Source organism: Arachis hypogaea, chromosome 4, assembly GCF_003086295.3.
Source record: "Arachis hypogaea cultivar Tifrunner chromosome 4, arahy.Tifrunner.gnm2.J5K5, whole genome shotgun sequence".
In the NCBI taxonomy this organism is placed as follows: domain Eukaryota; kingdom Viridiplantae; phylum Streptophyta; class Magnoliopsida; order Fabales; family Fabaceae; genus Arachis; species Arachis hypogaea.
In genome coordinates this window covers 56,278,885-56,286,966 of record NC_092039.1, presented here as the reverse complement: position 1 = coordinate 56,286,966, position 8,082 = coordinate 56,278,885, and the positions used below count along the sequence as shown (strand labels likewise).

Below are 8,082 nucleotides of genomic sequence, written 5' to 3'. Positions count from 1 at the left end.
ATTTTGTTCTGTGCCAATATGGCATTCAGAGTGTCAATCTCAAGAACTCCTTTCTTCTGACTAGTCCCATTGTTCACAGGATTTCTTTCAGAAGTATACATGAATTGGTTATTTGCAACCATTTCAATCAGTTCTTGAGCTTCAGTAGGCGTCTTCTTCAGATGAAGAGATCCTCCAGAAGAGCTATCCAAAGACATCTTGGACAGTTCAGAGAGACCATCATAGAAAATACCTATGATGCTCCATTCAGAAAGCATATCAGTGGGACACTTTCTGATTAATTGTTTGTATCTTTCCCAAGCTTCATAGAGGGATTCTCCTTCCTTCTGTCTGAAGGTTTGGACTTCCACTCTAAGCTTACTCAATTTTTGAGGTGGAAAGAACTTTGCCAAGAAGGCATTGACTAGCTTTTCCCAAGAGTCCAGGCTTTCTTTAGGTTGAGAGTCCAACCATGTCCTAGCTCTGTCTCTTACAGCAAAAGGGAATAGCATTAGTCTGTAGACCTCAGGGTCAACCCCATTAGTCTTGACAGTGTCACAGATTTGCAAGAACTCAGCTAAGAACTGATGAGGATCTTCCAATGGAAGTCCATGGAACTTGCAATTCTGTTGCATTAGAGAAACTAATTGAGGCTTAAGCTCAAAATTGTTTGCTCCAATGGCAGGGATAGAGATGCTTCTCCCATAGAAGTCGGGAGTAGGTGCAGTAAAGTCACCCAGCACCTTCCTTGCATTGTTGGCATTGTTATTGTGTTCGGCTGCCATTTGTTCTTCTTCTTTGAAGAGTTCATTCAGGTGCTCTAAAGAGAGTTGTGCTTTGGCTTCTCTTAGCTTTCTCTTCAAGGTCCTTTCAGGTTCAGGATCAGCCTCAACAAGAATGCCTTTATCTTTGCTCCTGCTCATAAGAAAGAGAAGGGAACAAGAAAATGTGGAATCCTCTATGTCACAGTATAGAGATTCCTTTAGGTGTCAGAGGAAAAGAAGAGTAGAAGACAGAAGTAGAAAATTCGAACTTATCAGAGAAAATGGAGTTCGAATTTTGCATTAAGGGGTAGTGTTAGTCCATAAATAGAAGGATGTGAGAAGGAGGGAACTAATTTTCGAAAATTAAGTGAAAAATTTTGAAAACATTTTGAAAAACATTAATTAATTTTCGAAAATGAAAAGGGAAAAGAAATCAAATGATTTTTGAAAAAGATTTTGAAATTAGAAATCAGAAAGATTTGATTGAAAACTATTTTGAAGAAGATGTGGTTAAGAAGATATGATTTGAAAACAATTTTAAAAGATATGATTTGAAAACATTTTAAAAAGATTTGATTTGAAAATTAAAAACTTGACTAACAAGAAAAGATATGATTCAATCATTAAACCTTTCTCAACAGAAAAGGCAACATACTTGAAATGTTGAATCAAATCATTAATTGATAGTAAGTATCCTTGAAAAAGGAAAGAAGTTAATTTTGAAAAAGATTTGATTGAAAAATTGATTTGAAAAAGATTTGATTTTGAAAAGATGTTGAAAACTTTAAAAAAAATTGATTTGAAAACAAAATCTTCCCCCTTTAGCCATCCTGGCGTTAAACGCCCAGAATGGTGCACATTCTGGCGTTTAACGCCCAAAATGCTACCCTTTTGGGCGTTAAACGCCCAACCAGGTACCCTGGTTGGCGTTTAAACGCCAGTCTGTCCTTCTTCACTGGGCGTTTTGAACGCCCAGCTTTTTCTGTGCAATTCCTCTGCTGTATGTTCTGAATCTTCAATTCTCTGTATTATTGACTTGAAAAGACACAAATTAAAAATATTTTTTTGGATTTTTGATAATAGAAAAAAATCAAAATGCAACAAGAATCAAATAACAATGCATGCAAGACACCAAACTTAGCAGTTTGTATACTACTGACACTAACAAAATGAAAATGCATATGAGACACACAAAACACTCAAGTCAATAGAATTCAAAGATCAGAGCAAGTAAATCATCAAGAACATCTTGAAGATCACTAAGACATATGAATGCATGCAATTGACACCAAACTTATGATGAGACTAGTGTCTCAATAAGAAACAACAATATTTTTGGTTTTTATGGTTTTGTAAAATTTTTTTGTGTTTTTCGAAAATTAAATGGAAAAAGATATCAAAATTCTTAATGAGAATTCCAGGAATCAGTGCAATGCTAGTCTAAGACTCCGGTCCAGGAATTAGACATGGCTTCACAGCCAGCCAAGCTTTCAGAGAAAGCTTCGGTCCAAAACACTAGACATGGCCAAAAGCCAGCCAAGCCTTAGCAGATCACTGGTCCAAAAGCAAGATTGATAAGAAATCAACAAGCTCTTGTGATGATAAGTTGAAACCTCGGTCCAATGAAATTAGACATGGCTTCTCAGCCAGCCAGATTTCAACAAATCACCATGAAACTCTAGAATTCATCTTCAAGAATTTCGAAAAAAATAAATACCTAATCTAAGCAACAAGATGAACCGTCAGTTGTCCAGCCTGAACAATCCCTGGCAATAACGCCAAAAACATGGTGTTGTTGCCGGATCTTGGCACTGATGTTACCAAAAGCTTGCTCAAAACTTGAACAATCCCCGGCAACGGCGCCAAAAACTTGGTGCGCGAAATTGTGAACAATACTTTTTCACAACTCTCATAATCCCCGGTAATGGCTCCAAAAACGTGGTAGCTCAATACCATGGCATTACACAACTTCGCACAACTAACCAGCAAGTGCACTGGGTCGTCCAAGTAATAAACCTTACGTGAGTAAAGGTCGATCCCACGGAGATTGTTAGTATTGAAGCAAGCTATGGTCATCTTGTAAATCTTAGTCAGGCAAACTCAAATAGTAATGATGATGAACGAAAATAACATAAAGGTAAAGATAGAGATACTTATGTAATTCATTGGTAGGAACTTCAGATAAGCGCATGAAGATGCCTTCCCTTCCGTCTCTCTGCTTTCCTACTGCCTTCATCCAATCCTTCTTACTCCTTTCCATGGCAAGCTTAAGCAAGGGTTTCACCGTTGTCAGTGGCTACCTCCCATCCTCTCAGTAAAAGCGATTGCATATGCTCTGTCACAGCATAGCGGAATTCATCTGTCGGTTCTCAATCAGGCCGGAATAGAATCCAGTGATTCTTTTGCGTCTATCACTAACGCCCCGCCCTCAGGAGTTTGAAGCACGTCACAGTCATTCAGTCATTGAATCCTACTCAGAATACCACAGACAAGGTTAGACCTTCCGGATTCTCTTGAATGCCGCCATCAGTTCTCGCCTATACCACGAAGACTCTGATCTCACGGAATGGTTGGCTCGTTTGTCAGGCGAGCACTCGATTGTCAGGCGATCAACCATGCATCGTGCAATCAGGAATCCAAGAGACATTCACTATGGCCTTAGTTGCTTGTAGAACAAGAGTGGTTGTCAGTCACTTTGTTCATGGGTGAGAATGATGATGAGTGTCACAGATCATCACATTCATCAAGTTGAAGAACAAGTGATATCTTAGAACAAGAACAAGCGGAATTGAATAGAAGAACAATAGTAATTGCATTAATACTCGAGGTACAGCAGAGCTCCACACCTTAATCTATGGTGTGTAGAAACTCCACCGTTGAAAATACATAAGCATAAGGTCTAGGCATGGCCGAATGGCCAGCCTCCCAATGATCTAAGATAGCATAAAAATGAAGATAGCTACCAAAGTCCTTTTTATACAATAGCAAAAGGTCCTACTTATAAGAACTAGTAGCCTAAGGTGTACAGAAATGAGTAAATGACATAAAAATCCACTTCCGGGCCCACTTGGTGTGTGCTTGGGCTGAGCATTGAAGCATTTTTCGTGCAGAGACTCTTCTTGGAGTTAAACGCCAGCTTTCATGCCAGTTTGGGCGTTTAACTCCCATTTGGGTGCCAGTTCCAGCGTTTAACGCTGGGATTTCTTGAGGTGACTTTGAACGCCGGTTTGGGCCATCAAATCTTGGGCAAAGTATGGACTATCATATATTGCTGGAAAGCCCAGGATGTCTACTTTCCAACGCCGTTGAGAGCGCGCCAATTGGGCTTCTGTAGCTCCAGAAAATCCACTTCGAGTGCAGGGAGGTCAGAATCCAACAGCATCTGCAGTCCTTTTTGGCCTCTGAATCAGATTTTTGCTCAGGTCCCTCAATTTCAGCCAGAAAATACCTGAAATCACAGAAAAACACACAAACTCATAGTAAAGTCCAGAAAAGTGAATTTTAACTAAAAACTAATAAAAATATACTAAAAACTAACTAGATCATATCAAAAACATACTAAAAACAATGCCAAAAAGTATACAAATTATCCGCTCATCAAGCCACAAATTGCACAAAGACATTGGGGATTCTTACAGAGACAGCCACGATAGGTTAATCTTTCTTGGGTTGTTAAGTTCTACTCCAATTTCCACCTGCCGACTCTGCAGTCCATTTATTTACGCCAGAAGCAAGTCCCTATTATAGAAGAGGCCATTCAGCAAGCCTTAGATCTCCCCCCTGCTCCAGAAAGATTGGACGCTTTTCAAAAAGCCGCGATCAAGCTCCAGGCATACACCTTTCACTGGGACACTGTTCTCAGAGTTATTGCTCGACCTGGCAGTAAATGGATCTTCGGATACCATCGTTCCTGTCCTAAGGGAATCTCGGGTTTCGCACTCACCTTAGAGGCTCACGTATGGGCACAAATTATGTCCCATTACGTCTTCCCGAGTACTCATGAGTCCTCCTTCACGCCAGACATGGCCGTTCTACTATGGTGCATCCTCACAGACCAGCCTCTTAATTTACCAAGACATATCTGGAATGCTATGGAACATGTGCAAATCGCGGGCAACCTACCTTTCCCCGCATTGGTCTCGGATCTTATCTCAGCAGTCGGAGTATCCTACAGAGCCGGAGACACCAAAACCATTCTTCCACGGGATGATCAGTATGTCCCTAACGGGAGATATCTCAGGCCACAACTTGCCACTACCAACCAGTCCACAGAGGATGCTGTAGCTCCTCCACCATCTACTAGTCAACTGCTGCACCAAATCCTGAATCGATTGGACAAACAAGAAAAGAAAGCAAAGCTCTGAGAGCGCCGCAACCACCGCCGTTTCAAATACCTCAAAGAGCTACTTACAGCCAATCACCGACCCAATGATGATCCAGGCACTCCGGACTCCACTTCTTTCACCAGCACAGGGAGCCACGACGGTCTCGACTGTGGAGACACTGCCACCAGCCCACCACTGTTCCTGATAGATGGCACCGAGGACGGTGCAAATCCTTAAGTGTGGGGAGGTCGGTCAGTACCTGACTTTCGGAGGTAATTTCTCTTTCCTAGCACCAATAAATTAGGATATTTTAGTTAGATTTTCTTTCTTTTATAGAATAGGATAAATTGCATAGTAATAGGTTAGTTGCATGCATGTTCTACTTGATTGAAAAGACAATAAGTTTCTTCTAAGACCCTTTCTTTGGAACAAAATTTCACTAAATTTAATTAATTTTTTTTTATGATAAATTGCTTGAAGTTGTAATTGGAACATGATTTTTGAGCTAAAAAATACACAACCTGTGAAGATTTGAGCCTTTATGCATGGTTACATTATTTAACCATAATTATTTTATTCTTGTGTGTTTACTTCTCTATGATTGTAATCTATATTTTGTTTCATCCTATATGTCCAATATTTATTATGTTTGTATGCTTGCATATGATTGAGGCCATTATTTGTTTAAACTCACTTATCCAAATTAAGCCTACCCTTTTCAATTACCTTTGTTAACCACTTTGAGCCTTTAAATCCCAATTGTTCTATATTTTACCACATTACTAGCCTTAAGCGAAAAAATAATTGTATATCCCAAATTGAATCTTTGGTTAGCTTAAGATAGAATTGTGTATGCTAGTTAAGTATGGGAAATTGTGGGAACAAAAGTTATTAAGGGAATGTGTCATGATAATACAATGGGAATTTGGATACTTACTCATGTGAAACTATAAGAATTAAAAATCTATGTGCATTGATAATCTATGTTTATTTTTATGTCTATATAAAAAAAATCAATAAATAAATAAGGGGACAAAATTACCCCAATACTGAATTAAGAATTCAAAGATCAATGCACATATGATAAAATTAAAAAAAAAATTGATACATGAATATGGAATGTAAAAGGGAATTCTGGGTAGCTAGGTAAGAATTCTAAGGTTATATAAAATATATAGGTTGGGTTAAAAGCTTGGGTTAATTAAAGATTCAGTTTATAAGTTCACTTAACCATATATGCATCCCTACCCTTACCTTGGCCCCATTACAACCTTGAAAAGACCTCATGATGTTTGCATTGGTATATTAACTGTTGTTGATTAGTTAGGAGAAGAACAAAAGTTAGAGAGCATGATTAGAGAAGGATAGAGTGATTACCCTATACACTAGAAAGATTAGAGCGTACATACATCATCAGTGAGGGTTCAATGCTTGAATTTTCATGTTCCCTGCTTTCATGAGCTATCTTCTTGCACTTTTATCTGTCTTACTGTATAATGATAGAATAAGTGGAATTTGATTTGTAATTATTTTGAAGAGCTTATTTATTTTTGATCAAATAGGCAAGAATTGTAGAACCTATGCACAATTACTCAAGAGGGGGGGGGGGTGAATTGAGTAATGCAACAACAATGAATCTTTTTGACGAATTTAAAGACAATATACAAAAGCGTTATTGTACTAGTATTTTTCCAAGAGCTTAACTCAATTGCTAAGCATTTATAAGGAGCTTTTACTTTCCAATAGACACCAACTCAAATAAATTGATCAAGCTTTTCACCAATCGGACTTAAGCCACTCCTTAAGTACTTACGAAGCTACTTTACGATCACAATTTATTTGCTTAAAGGTAAAAGACAATAATATTGAAGAGATGAGTTTGGAGAGATGCAAACGCTATTTAGAGTGGTTCGGCACAATCCTTGTCCTACGTCCACTTTCTTTCTCAATCGCAATTGAGAAGTTCCACTATTGCCAAGCTTCAAGGTGCTCGCGCAAAACCTTTTACAATCCGAGTCCTTAGTTTCTAACACCTCACGGTATATGATCACCACTCGTATACTAACCCACTCCACTTAGAGATACCTTCTCTAAGATTTGCCTTGAGTACTTAGTATACCTCTTTGGTATCCTCACCGACTATAGTGTTTATAACTCTTGACTCAACCTTGGAGATCACACTCCAATTTACAAGGTGTACAAGAAAACAATTCTCAGAGAATTGTTGAGATGAACTGAGTACTCTCTAGAAGAGTGTATGATTACCAGTTTAGCACTATTGAACCAATTGATATTGCTCTCTCAAATTGTGTATTATATTACTTTAAAAATGTGTAGAATGAAAGAATATGAACAAGATAGTTTCCAAATACTCAAGATTGTGAAATAAGGCTTCAATCCATCCATTTATAGATTCCCCAAACCTTAGAAACGTTGGGGAATTAATGGGATGGAGCATTTATGTCAAAACTAGCCGTTTTTTATGTTTTTGAATTATTTGCATCGATGCATAACACTTTGCATCGATGCAAATGTGCCTTTGATGCTGAAATTTGAATTTTCAGCTAGGTTGCATCGATGCAAACATCTTTGCATCGATGCAACAAGTCGTTGCATGCTTTGCATCGATGCAAGATGAGTGTGCATCGATGCAAACCTCAAAGAATGGCTTAAAATCACTTCAAAATGCTTAGGATTGATCTCAAACTTGTTGGAGTCAATTCCTATGCTTTTGTACTTTTGAAAACAAGTTTTTAAACCTTTTGGCTAGCATCGAATTGCAAGATGTGTATCAAAACATTTTGTGAGTGTGTGTTGAGAGATTTAGCAATTGGTTCTTAACAAGAAGTTACCTAAGTCCTAAGACTCTATACTTGTCTTCAACTGTTGTGGACTTGAGTTTCTTGTTGTTGTTGTGTTTGCTTTCAACTCTTCATGCTTGTTCATTCAAGTTGTTTGTTGGTATGTCTTTTCATGTCGTTTGTTGGTTTGTCATTCATCAAAACCTATGAATA

At 38.3% G+C, this 8,082-nt stretch overlaps 1 non-coding gene across 1 annotated transcript; it reads left to right on the top strand.

The window, feature by feature from the left end:
- Window positions 1-251: 251 nt before the first annotated feature.
- On the top strand, window positions 252-359 carry LOC112798825 (small nucleolar RNA R71). The gene has a single exon (XR_003200422.1). It is a non-coding gene; the product is annotated as a small nucleolar RNA R71 (small nucleolar RNA).
- The last annotated feature ends 7,723 nt before the right edge of the window (window positions 360-8,082 follow it).